This window comes from Sapajus apella, unplaced genomic scaffold (assembly GCF_009761245.1).
Source record: "Sapajus apella isolate SASKATOON/1434 unplaced genomic scaffold, GSC_monkey_1.0 scaffold18, whole genome shotgun sequence".
NCBI classification, from domain to species: Eukaryota; Metazoa; Chordata; class Mammalia; order Primates; family Cebidae; genus Sapajus; species Sapajus apella.
In genome coordinates this window covers 19,236,799-19,249,238 of record NW_022436958.1, presented here as the reverse complement: position 1 = coordinate 19,249,238, position 12,440 = coordinate 19,236,799, and the positions used below count along the sequence as shown (strand labels likewise).

Sequence of the window (12,440 nt, the reverse complement as noted above, 5' to 3'; positions counted from 1 at the left end):
TTCGTTAGTAAATAAAAATGTGAGAATTGATATTAGGTAGCCTACTAACCATTTCTAACAACAGTCCTTGACCCCAAAGTGTTCAAAGTCGATCATGGAAACATAAACATAAAAATACTTCAATATGTTTTAAATTCTATTTCTTTTTTTTGTGGGGGGGGACATAGTCTCACTCTTTCGCACAGGCTGGAGTGCAGTGGCACAATATCTCTGCTCACTGCAACCTCTGCCTCCCCGGTTCAAGCAATTTTCTGCCTCAGCCTCCCTAGTAGCTGGGATTATAGGCACCTGCCACCACACCCTGCTAATTTTTGTGTTTTTAGTAGAAATGGGGTTTCACCATCTTGGCCCAGCTGGTCTTAAACTCCTGACATGATGCACCAACCTCAGCCTCCCAAAATGCTGGGATTACAGGTGTGAGCCACTGTGCAGCCTTTCAATTCTACTTCTACCAACAAGGTATTGCCAAGGAGAGAGCAATCTTTACATTATAAATGTTTACCTGTGGGAAAGCAATAGATTACATTTTCCTATGTAGAAATTCGAGTCAGTTTTAGCTTCAAGGCACAACAACTCCAATACTGTAGAAAAGAAAACAAACAAGAAAAAAGAAGTTAATAAATTTTGGAAACCAAGAATGGGCATTATCTGTGGACTGATACCCTGATGCACCGTTTGAGAGAAAATAGCAAAAACAAAACCAAGGTAGAAAACCAAGGGAATGGTGAATATTTGAGGCTTTTCTCGGAGCACTCTTGGCTACTTCACTAGGAAGATGGGGAAATGTGGTGCCTGACAGCCTCAGTGGCTGAACCTTCTTGGGGCTATAATGCACACAGTATTAGCAAGTCTCTCTAGCCAACTCATGCGGAAAAAACACAGCTGTCTCATCTGCTGAGAGAAGGCAAGCAGTCTTCCACCGCTACAGAAGTCTCCTACACACCATCTTCTGCAGAGTTTGTGCAGCCCATATGAAGCATAGAATTGTCATGTTGTAGAGAATAAGCACATATCACCAAATATCTAATGTCAAATAACGCTTGATAGTAAGTGAAAGTAGCAGCCAACGAAACACAAATAATAGAGTCAACTGAAAAAATGATTTAATAGTGAAATGACACATACATGAAATAAAAAGCAATTATTTTTTAAAATTCACAATTTTAGAAATAAAATATGCCTATTCAAATAACAAATTTGACTTCAGATAATGTCTAAATAGTAGAACGGATATTGATAAGGAGCTAAGAAAATTCTTTCTGTACAACATAAAAAAGAAAAGAGATGTAAAACCTGAAATACAAATGAAGAGACATGGAGAACATATTAAGACTTTCCAATATATATCTAAAAGTAGTTCCCAAATCAGTGAGTTAAAAGAATAAAAGGGAAAAGAAAATAAGAGTCCCTAACACTTTCTCCAAAACTTAATAGAACTGTTATTTTAAATTATTTCACTAACAATTGAACAGATGATTTTTTTCATATTTGTTGTTTATATATAACAAACTAAGAATAAGGCTAGCCTCAAAGTTATAAAAAAATAGAAAGTTACTTTAAATCTAGAGTGTTTTTCCTATCTTTATCAACATGCATGGACCAGGTTTCTCTAGTCTTGCAAAAGCTCAGAAATTTCACCTGTTAAACTCATTAATAGAGAATGTACTTCAGTAAAATAAAGAAAACGGGATTCAGAATAAAATTAGTGTTTCAAGAAGCACTAAAAAGCACGTGTACCTATCAGACGAGATCTGGTGCATTCAGGGTGGTATGGCAGTAGATACACATATCAATTAAACATAATGTTAGGTATAAATAAATACTGATACTATTAAATAATTACTTAAACAGCAATTTGGAATATTATCCCAGATTATAGCAACATGGTTACTGACCAGAGAGTGATTAGGGTTAAAAGTCAAGCAAAATACAAATGTACAAAAATTTTTGTCTTCAGTGGAGTATGTGTAGGGGTGGAGAGTATTTTCACAGGCAAAGGGACAGGCAAAGATTTATTAGAACACTAAAACCATAGGCATCATGGAAATATGATAAATTCATTTTGTTGACATTAAATACAGCTGTTCTTTAAAAGACAGTGTTGTGAAAAAAGAAAGGCAGTTAATAGAAACTACCCACAAAAGTCGTGTTAAAGAACTGACTAGAATATGTAAAAAAATGCTTACAAATTAACAATAATAAAAAATAAGCAAATGAAGATGGGTCAAATGTTTTAATGAGCACATCACAAAAAAAAAAAAAGACGTTTGACTGACCAAAAAACAAATGCAAAGGCTCTTACCATTGATATTCATTAATAAATAAGATATAAATTGAAGGCATAAGCAATTGAAAGCACAATGAGATACTACCATTTATGCCTTGTTAAGGGGTTAAAATTTAACAGCTTGACAATAGCAAATGATGGCAAAGATGTGAAACTCTGGTATATTACTGGTTCTAATGCAAAATTGTACAATCTGGAAATTACTTGGCTAAAACTAGAATATATATATATATATATATATATATATATATATATTTGCTGCTAATGTAAAAGGGGTTGAGTTCTTCATTTGATTCTCAGCCTCGTTGCTCTTTGTGTACAGCAGAGCTACTGATCTGTGTGCATTAACTTTTGTATCCTGAAGCTTTGCTGAATTAATTTATCAATTCTAGGAGATTTTTGGAGGTGTCTTTAGGGTTTTCTAGGTCAACAATCATATCATCAGCAAACAGAGACAATTTAACTTCCTCTTTTCTGATTTGGATTCCCTTTATTTCCTTCCCTTGTCTAATTGCTCTGGCTAGGACTTCCAGTACTATACTGAATAAAAGTGGTAAAAGTGGGCATCCTTGTCTTGTTCCAGTTCTCAGAGGAAATGCTTTCAACATTTACCCATTCAGTATTATGTTGGTTCTAGGTTTGTCACAGATGGGTTTTATTACATTAAGGTATATCCCTTGTATGATGATTTTGCTGAGGTTTTTAATCATGATGCTGGATTTTGTCAAATGCTTTTTCTGCATCTATTGAGATGATCACATGATTGCGTTTTTAATTCTTTTTATGTGGTGTATCGTATTTATTGAATTGCGAATGCGAAACCATCACTGCATACCTAGTATGGGGCGATATGATTGCACAGAAAATCTCAAGGAATCTATAAAAATATTGTATAACTAATGAAAGAGTTGGACAAGGCCATAAGATACAAGGCCAACAGGCAAAAACACAGTTGTTTTTCTATATAGTACTGATAATTAGTCAGACATATTTTTAAAATAACATTTACATTAGCTCCAAAATCATGAAATGTATAGCTACAAATCTCATAAATCTTGTACAGAATCTATATACTGAAAACCACAAAATGCTCATAAAAGAAATCAAAGAAGATATAAATAATTGGAGAGACATACAGTGTTCATGAATTGGAAAATTACTAGAAGTGTCAGCTATCTGTAAATTCACAAAAAGATTCAAAACAGTTTATATCAAAATTCCAGCAAAATATTTTGTAGATATACAAAAGGTTACTTTAACACTTACATGGCAAGGTAAAGGAACAAGAATAGCTAAAAATTTAAAAAAGGATAAAGATGAACGGGTTATTATTCACTCTGATTTCAAATTTCTTATTACAGAGCTGTAGTAATCATACTGTGTGGTATTTGTAGAGAGATAGATGTATAAATCAGTGGAACAGAATACAGAACCTAGATAATAACCCCATACAAATACAGACAACTGGTATTTGACAAAAGTGTGAAAGTGTCCAATGGAAGAAAGTCTTTTCAACAAATAGTGCTGCAACGATTTGTTATCTACAGACAAAAAAAAAAAAAAAAACGGAATCTCATGCCTTATGTAAAAAAAAACTAACTCAAAATGGATTTCAATTTAACTGTAAAACATAAAGCTGAAAAACTTTTTTAAAATGCCGTAGGAAAATACCTTTGAGACCTAGGACTTGCTAAAGAGTTCTTGAATACCTTTGAGATCTTGCGCTTGCAAAATAATTGTCTATAAAAGAAAAAAAAAATCAAGAAAATGTCTTTACTAAGATTGAAATCCTTTTCTCTGTGAAAGTCATACTCTGTTCAGAGGAGGAAAATACAAGCAACAATGGGGAAAAAATTTGAAAACTACGTATACGACAAAGATCTCGTATCCGGAATATGCAATTAAATATCGAAACTCAGCAGAAAGAGAATAAATAACTAACTTTCAAAAATCGATAAACGACAAATCATTACTTCCTCAAATAATATATAGAAGACAAGTAAGCACATGAAAAGTTTTATATTATTTGCCATTTGTGAAATGCAAAGTGAAACCATGATGTGTTAGCAGTAGACATGTAGCAAAATGGCTAAAACTTTTATAAAGAAAATACTAAAAAAAAATGGTAACAATAACTAACAGAAATGGTGATTCATTGCTGGTGGAAATGTCAAATGGTTCAGTTAGAAAAATAGTGTAGCAAATTCTTGTAAAGTTAAATCTATTCTTAACTTGTAATAGTCCCACTACTAAGTATTTACCCCAAGGTAAGGGAAACTATGTTCTCATCAAAATCTGTACATGAATATTTATAGCAGCACTATACATATTCTTCCAAACTGTAAATGGCCTAAATGTCTTTTAGAAAGTGATTGGATAAACAAACTGTGTCACATCCATAAAATAGGATAGTAATAAAAAGGAATGAGTTAGCTAGATAATCAAGGTTAACATCAATAGTATTAAGTCATGATAGTATGTATTCTTGCTGTGATGTGATAGAAATGACAAAGGTGGGCTTCTGTGATCTTCCTCCCCAAAACTCATAATCTCAACGTAATCATGAGAAAAGCATCAGACAAATTCTAATTGAGGAACATTCTACAAAGTGCCTCACCAGTACTCCTCAAAACTGTCAAAATCTTCAAAAATAAGGACAATCTGAGAAAATGTCACAGCCAAGAGGAGCCTAAGAAGACATTACAAGTAAACGTAATTTAGTATCATAAATGCGACCTTGGAATAGAAAAACAATGTTAGATTAAAATGAAGGAAGCATGGATAATGTATGGACTTTAAATACTGGTTCCTTAACAGTGGCAAATACACCATACGAATACAAGATATTAATAACAGGTGAAACTGTGTGAGTGCTACAGGAACATTGTGTATTATATTCATATTTTTCTGTAAATATTTAACTGTCTTAAAATGAAGATTTCATTAAAATATTTTTAAATGGATAAAAAGAAACCTTATAATTAAAGCCATACATGAAAGAAAGTTTTTAAAAATATGAAGTAAACTATCGACATATACAACAACTTGGGTGAATCTCAGAGACATTACTCTGAGTGAGAGAAACAAGTCTCAAAAGGTTACTTACTGTATGGCTTCACTTACGTTCTCAAAAAGACTGTAGTGATGAAGAATGCATTAGTAATAGTCAGGGGCGAGATGCTTAAAGGAAATTGATTGTGAAGTGACGGCAACAGGAAATTTTATGGAGAAAATCATTCAATTTCTTTCTTTGATGTAATGGTTACTCAAATCTAGACGTGTTAAAATTCAAATAACGTACATCAAAAAAGATAATTTTATGTTGATTAAAGATAAATAAATTAAAAAATAAAGAAGCAAGTTAGAGAGATGTACATATGGTATACCTCTTTGAGGAAGAGGAAGGGCAAGAAAACAAGTACATAGAGCTCTGTCGGCTTCTATATATATAGCAATCATCTGGAAGAGTAAAGAACCCAATAAACGCAGTTATTTGGGGCAAGCTGGAAAATAACTTTTTATTGTTTTCCTTTAAATATTTTTGAGTTGGTTATTTATGTTAAAGGTAAATGTAAAGAAAAATTTTTTTTAAATGTATACCCAAAGATTTTTACAGGAATAGTCATAGCTTTTTCTTTGTAACAGCCAAAACCTAGAAGCAAATCAAACGTACATGCAAAGAAGAGTGAATATACGAATTGTGACATTGTCATATAAGATATTACTTGGCTTAAAAAGTAATACAGATGAATCTCAAAGGCATTGTGCTACACAAATTGACTCAGTCACCAAAGAGTACATACTACGTAATTCTATGAATATCAATTGTAGAGGAGGCAAATATCTAGTGGGGAAAAAAAACAACAGATTACAGATTATCTGGAATGAAGGGGATTTTAACATCTGGGGGAGGAGATGACCATGTAGGGGCTTGATGAAACTTTTTGGGATGATAAAGATGTTCTATATCTTAATTGTATCAGTGGTTAAATAAGTGAATATATTTGTTAAAATTTACCACTTACTGCATTTCATTGTATGCAAATTATACCTCTAGGTTGATTTTTCTTAAAGAATATACCTTATTTAATATGGTAATTTTTTAAAAATAGGGCTATTCGAAGGGGAATGGGAAAAATGTTTAGAGAAATTGGAAATGAGAAAATGGGGAATGGAAAAATGGTTTGGATAAATTGATGTCATTTCATTTTTTTTTAGTTTCATGCACCCTACTAATAAGCTTCTTCCAATTTTTAAAAGCCTGGTTGACAAACTGAATCTTGAATGTAAACAACAGATATGAGCTTTAGAAATTATACATAATTATAAATGTAAAGCCACGATGTAATTATTATCTGTTACTTTTCAGCATGAGAAAAGTTAATAACATTTTTCAGAATATGAACAAGGTATCTGTGAGCAAATAGAATTATTATTCGTTTGACAAAGAACAAAACTGATGGGATTAGGGTCTCTAGAGAGCATGGTCCATGATGATATTTGGTGGCAAGGAAAAGGCACCATAATTACTAGTACTATATTTTTTTCTCTTTTCTTACAAAGTGTGTGAGAGAACTCATATGTCCTCCTTCGTAATCCTTTTAAATTTTTGTAAACTGATTGGTATGGAATGACATATAATTGTAGTTTAATTTATATGTTCTTGATTAATAGTGAAGTTAAATATCTTATTTTGTATTAACTGACCATTTGGGTTTCAACTTATGTGACTTTCTAGTCAAATCTTTGTCACTTATTTTACTTGGCTGTTTTTTTTCTCTTATTCTGCCTATGTGAGCTTCTTAATACTAATCCTTTGAAAGTTTCATGTGATACACAGATCTCTTCTTGTGGCTTGTATGTTTCTCTCTTTGACTTCTTTCTTTAGGTTTGCTTTTTAAAGTTTTCAGTCTTAGGTGACTAGTTCACCTAGAATTTACTTTTAAAAATATTTTAAGGTGAAAATATTCTTCATTCCATTTGGCTGGTAGAATCAAACAATTTTTCTGTCAAATTTATTGAATAATTCATCTGTCCCACTGATTTAAAATGTCTTCATTTGCATATATCAAATTTCTATATATGTATGGGTCTGAATCACTGGTTTGTTCATCCTTTTATCAATGGTGAAATATCAAAATTTCATTAGCATTATACTTAGTCTTCTAAATTGTAGAACAGTCCCCCAATCTTGTGCCTCTTTTTCAGATTCACTATGCCTATTCTTGAATATATGATCAGCTTGAGAACTTTTGTAAAATAACCTTTTGTGATGTTATTTGAAATTGCAATTAACTGTGGGAGAATTTTCACCATATGGTATTGAATTTTCCCATTCATAAACATGGTATGTCTCTATACTTACTTACATCTTACCTTCTGTGTCCAAAGTTTATAATATTCACTGATATTAGAATCTTATAGATTCTGTTACTTTTCTAAGATGATCTATTTATTAAATTATAAAGTTTCTAATAATCTTTTACTGATATAAAAATATACTCTCAAATTGAAATAACTTACAATATCTATTAATATTTCTATGGATGTGTCTGGACTTTTGGGTAGACAATTCCTTGCTTATAAACATTCCTTTCTGTTTCTTCTTTAATTTATACATTTTTAAGCTTATTTCATAGTTTAGAATATCTAATGTAATACTGAATAGAAGTATGACAGAAGACATCATTGCCTTGTATATGGATTTAAAGAAAACTATTACATTTGCTTTGAAAAACAATGTTTGTGTAAGTTTATGATAAATAACATTTATGAGGAAAAACATTTTTCTATTTCTAGTGTTATAAAATGTAACTGTTATTTAATGGTTAATTCTTTATTGAAATTATCTAATTATTTTTATTTCTATAATATTTAATGTGTTGGTTAAAATAGATTTTTTAATATTAAATCAACTTTAAACATTGTGATTTGGTATTTTTTAAAGATTATTTTACTATGTTTACATGTAAAATCAGTTTTAATGAGTTTTCTTCATATAATTCTTGCATTGTCTGCTATAAAAACTTATACTATCCTTATAAAATGATTTGGTGAGCATTGTTTTTTTTCTCTAAAAATTTTTTTCATAATATTGGGCTTTATGTTGCTTAAATGCAAGATACAATATATTTACAGAACATGTATGGGAATGCCTATTTTTTGGGTGAGGGACAAGGCATAAATTTTGCAGATATAAATATACAGAGATACTATTTTATCATGAATAGGGTGGGTAAGTTACAATTTTTAGAAACTAGATTTTATGTCTTTTTATAGAAATATATAGGATTTAGCAATTTTTTAAAACTGGCTACATTGCACACATTTGACATGTACCATTTTCATTATTGTACAATTCTAAATGTTTCCTAGGTTTCATTACAATTTCTGAAGTAATCCACTGTTTACTTATAGTAGGTTATAAAATTTAGGCTCTTTTGTTACTTATCTCTACCTTAGTTATTTCCAGCTTAGAAAATCTATTCTCTTTAACAATTACTCCCACACACCTGTTTTTGTGAAAATATTTATGCTGTAGCTTAGTATGTGATCAGGTTTCATAAGTCTACCACTGTGTGCTAGAAAAATCAAGTTCTCTACATAATGACTACAGGTATTACGTATGTTTGTGAGAACTTAATAATTGTTCATCATATTGATAAAATAATCTGTATTTTTACTGATTTTTTTTACTTGATTTAATAATAACTAAAATAGATATACTAAAATCTGTAAAAGTGTATTTGTCAATTTCTCCTGATAATTATACTAATTAATTATCTGTTTGAATTTAGAACAATGTTAAATGAAACAAAAATTGGGAATTGTTGTATTTATTTTCTTCTTATTAATGTTTAAGTATGTTTATTTTTAAACTATTAGAACTATAACAGTTTTACTCATATTAACTAGTATTATTATTAAAACTGCCTTTTAAATACCAAGTTCAGTGAAATCGCATTTGTTGTATTTACTGATTTTTATTATTTATATCATATTATTTGGCTATTATTTTGTTTTCTTTTTCCACTATTTTTCAAATAATCTTCAACTTGTCAAATTTTATCTATTCTACATTTTATCTCTAGTACCAAGAAAGTTAAGCATTAAACTCTTAACTTATATACTTAATAAAGTCTAATGTTAGTAATTGTTTCTGCCATTCTCACAAAAAAATCCACATTTTTAAAATTAAAAAACTTTTACATTTTATATTTGTTATGTTTGATCAGTATAATATTCATTATTGTTATAACAATTATTTCATAGTGTCAGAAATTAGTTTACCCACTGCTTATATAGTTAGATAGATAGATAGATAGATAGATAGATAGATAGATATCATATTATATATAATACATTTGTCTGTGCTTTATATATTTCATTTCCTTTTCCTCCTTGTAATTTCTTTCTTTCTGATTTATATCATATTGCCATTCTTTTGGGACTGGCATGTAAGTATTATTCTGTTCCTATCTCATTTTAATTCTTTAAAGACATATTTGGTTTTATTACTTGCAAAAATTTGTATATATGTAGGGTAGAAGCATGATGTGCCAATAAAGGGATATATTATGGAATGTGTAAATCAAGTTTATTAACATATTTATTATCTCCATATTTATCTTTTTTGTGATGAGAACATGCAAAATCTACTGTCTTAACAATTTTCAGTTATATAATGCATTGTTATTAACTATAATTATCACATTTCACAATATATCTCTTGAACTTATTCCTCCTGTATAATTATCCTTGACTATCTTCCCAGTCACCCACTACCTCACTCAGTAACCACCATTTTACTCCACTTCTGAGTTAAACATTTTTAGATTACACATATAATGAAATTGTGGGGTATTTGTCTTTCTGTGCTTGGCTTTATTTCACTTGGCATAGTATCCTCCAAATTAACTCATATTGTCACAGGTGACAGAATTTTTTTATTTTTTAAGGCTGAATGTATTCCATTGTGTGTATATATCACATTTCCCTTAACCATTCAAATATTAAAAAATAGAGCTGCCATATTATCCAGCAATCCCACTTCTGGACATTTTTTTTTTTAAATGAAATAAGTATGTCAACCCAGCACCCGCCCAAACCTCCCTCACCTACCTCAGGAATTTCTCCCGATGTTATCCCTCCCCCTCCACCCTGTCCCTCACTGTCCCTCCTGTCCCCTCCCCTCCCCCTGTTGTCCCTCCCCTCCCCTCCACCTGCCCACCTAGCCCAGTGAGTGTTGCTCCCTTCCCTGTGCCCAAGTGTTCTCATTGTTCATCACCTGACTATGAGTGAAAATATGCAGTGTTTGGGTTTTCTGTTCTTGTGTCAGTTTGCTGAGAATGATGGATTCTAGATTCATCTATGTCTCTACAAAGGACACAAACTCGCCGTTTTTTTATGGCTGCATGGTATTCCATGGTGTATATGTGCCACATTTTCTTTGTCCAGTCTATCATTGATGGACATTTGGGTTGATTCCAGGTCTTTGCTATTGTAAACAGCACTGCAACGAGCATACCTGTACAGATGTCTTTATAAGAGGCCTCAGAAGCAGCACCACACGTCTACAACCATCTAATCTTTGACAACTGGACAAAAACAAACAATGGGAAAACGATTCCCTGTTTAATAAGCGGTGTTGGGAAAACTGGCTAGCCATATGCAGGAAACTGAAACTGGACCCCTTCCTTACATCTTACATAAAAATTAACTCCAGATGGATTAACGATTTAAACATAAGAACTAACACCATAAGTAATGGGAAGTCATTGAAACCTTGTCAGTTGGGGAACTAATTGGTCAAATTCACTTTTTGGAAATTAAAAAAAAAAGGAAAATAAAAAGAACTGACACCATAAAAACCCTAGAAGAAAACCTAGACAACACCATTCAGGACATAGGCACAAGCAAGGACTTCATGACTAAGACACCAAAAGCAACAACAACAAAAGCCGAGATAGGCAAATAGGATCTAATTAAACTTAAGAGCTTCTGCACAGCAAAAGAAACAATAATCAGAGAAAACCATCAACAAACACAATGGGAAAAAGTTTTTGCAATCTACCCACCTGACAAAGGACTAATATCCAGAATCTACAAAGAACTAAAACAGATTTAAAAGAAAAAAATAAACAAACGCATTCAAACGTGGGTGAAGGATATGAACAGACTCTTTTCAAAAGAAGACATATATGAGGCCAACAAACACATGAAAAAATGCTCATCATCACAGGTCATTAGAGAAATGCAAATCAGAGCCACATTGAGATACCATCTCACACCAGTTAGAACGGCAATCATTAAAAAATCTGGAGACAACAGATGCTGGAGAGGATGTGGAGAAACAGGAACACTTTTACACTGTTGGTGGGAGTGTAAATTAGTTCAACCATTGTGGAAGACAGTGTGGCGCTTCTTCAAGGACCTAGAATAGAAACACCATTTGACATAGCAATTCCATTACTGGATATATACCCAAAGTATTATAAATTGTTCTATTATAAAGACACATGCACACGTATGTTCATTGCAGCACTGTTTACAATAGCAAAGACCTGGAACCAATCCAAATGCCTATTGATAGTAGAATGGACAAGGAAAAGTGGCACATATACACAGAATACTATGCAGCCATAAAAAATGATTAGCTCATATCCTTTGCAGGGACATGGATGAATCTGGAAACCATCATTCTCAGCAAACTGACCACAAGAACAGAAAACCAAACACTCTATGTTATCACTCATAGGGGGGTGTTGAACAATTAGAGCAGGTGGACACAGAGAAGGGAGCATCACACTTCGGTCAGTATTGGGGGTGGCTAGGGGAAGGACAGTGGGGTGGGGAGGGATAATGAGGGGAGAAATACCAGATATAGGTGATGAGGGGATGAAGGTAGCAAACCACCTTGCCATGTATGTACCTATGCCACAAACCTGCATGATCTACACATGTACCCCAGAACTTAAAGTACAATAAAAAAAAAAACCTTCAAAAGTGGTCAAAGAATATGAACAGACATTTTTCAAAAGAAGACATCGATGAGGCCAAGAAACATATGAAAAAATGCTCATCTTCACTGGTCGTTAGAGAAATGCAAATCAAAACCACATTGAGATACCATCTCATACCAGTTAGAATGGCG

General features: G+C 32.1%; 1 long non-coding RNA gene across 1 annotated transcript; it reads right to left on the bottom strand.

Annotated features, from left to right (window-relative positions):
• Positions 1 to 2,744: 2,744 nt before the first annotated feature.
• Positions 2,745 to 10,251, bottom strand: LOC116556942. The gene is made up of 3 exons (XR_004271269.1): positions 10,097 to 10,251; positions 4,946 to 4,948; positions 2,745 to 2,756 (listed from the first exon to the last, which is right to left on the bottom strand). It is a non-coding gene; the product is annotated as an uncharacterized LOC116556942 (long non-coding RNA).
• Between the last annotated feature and the right edge of the window lie 2,189 nt (positions 10,252 to 12,440).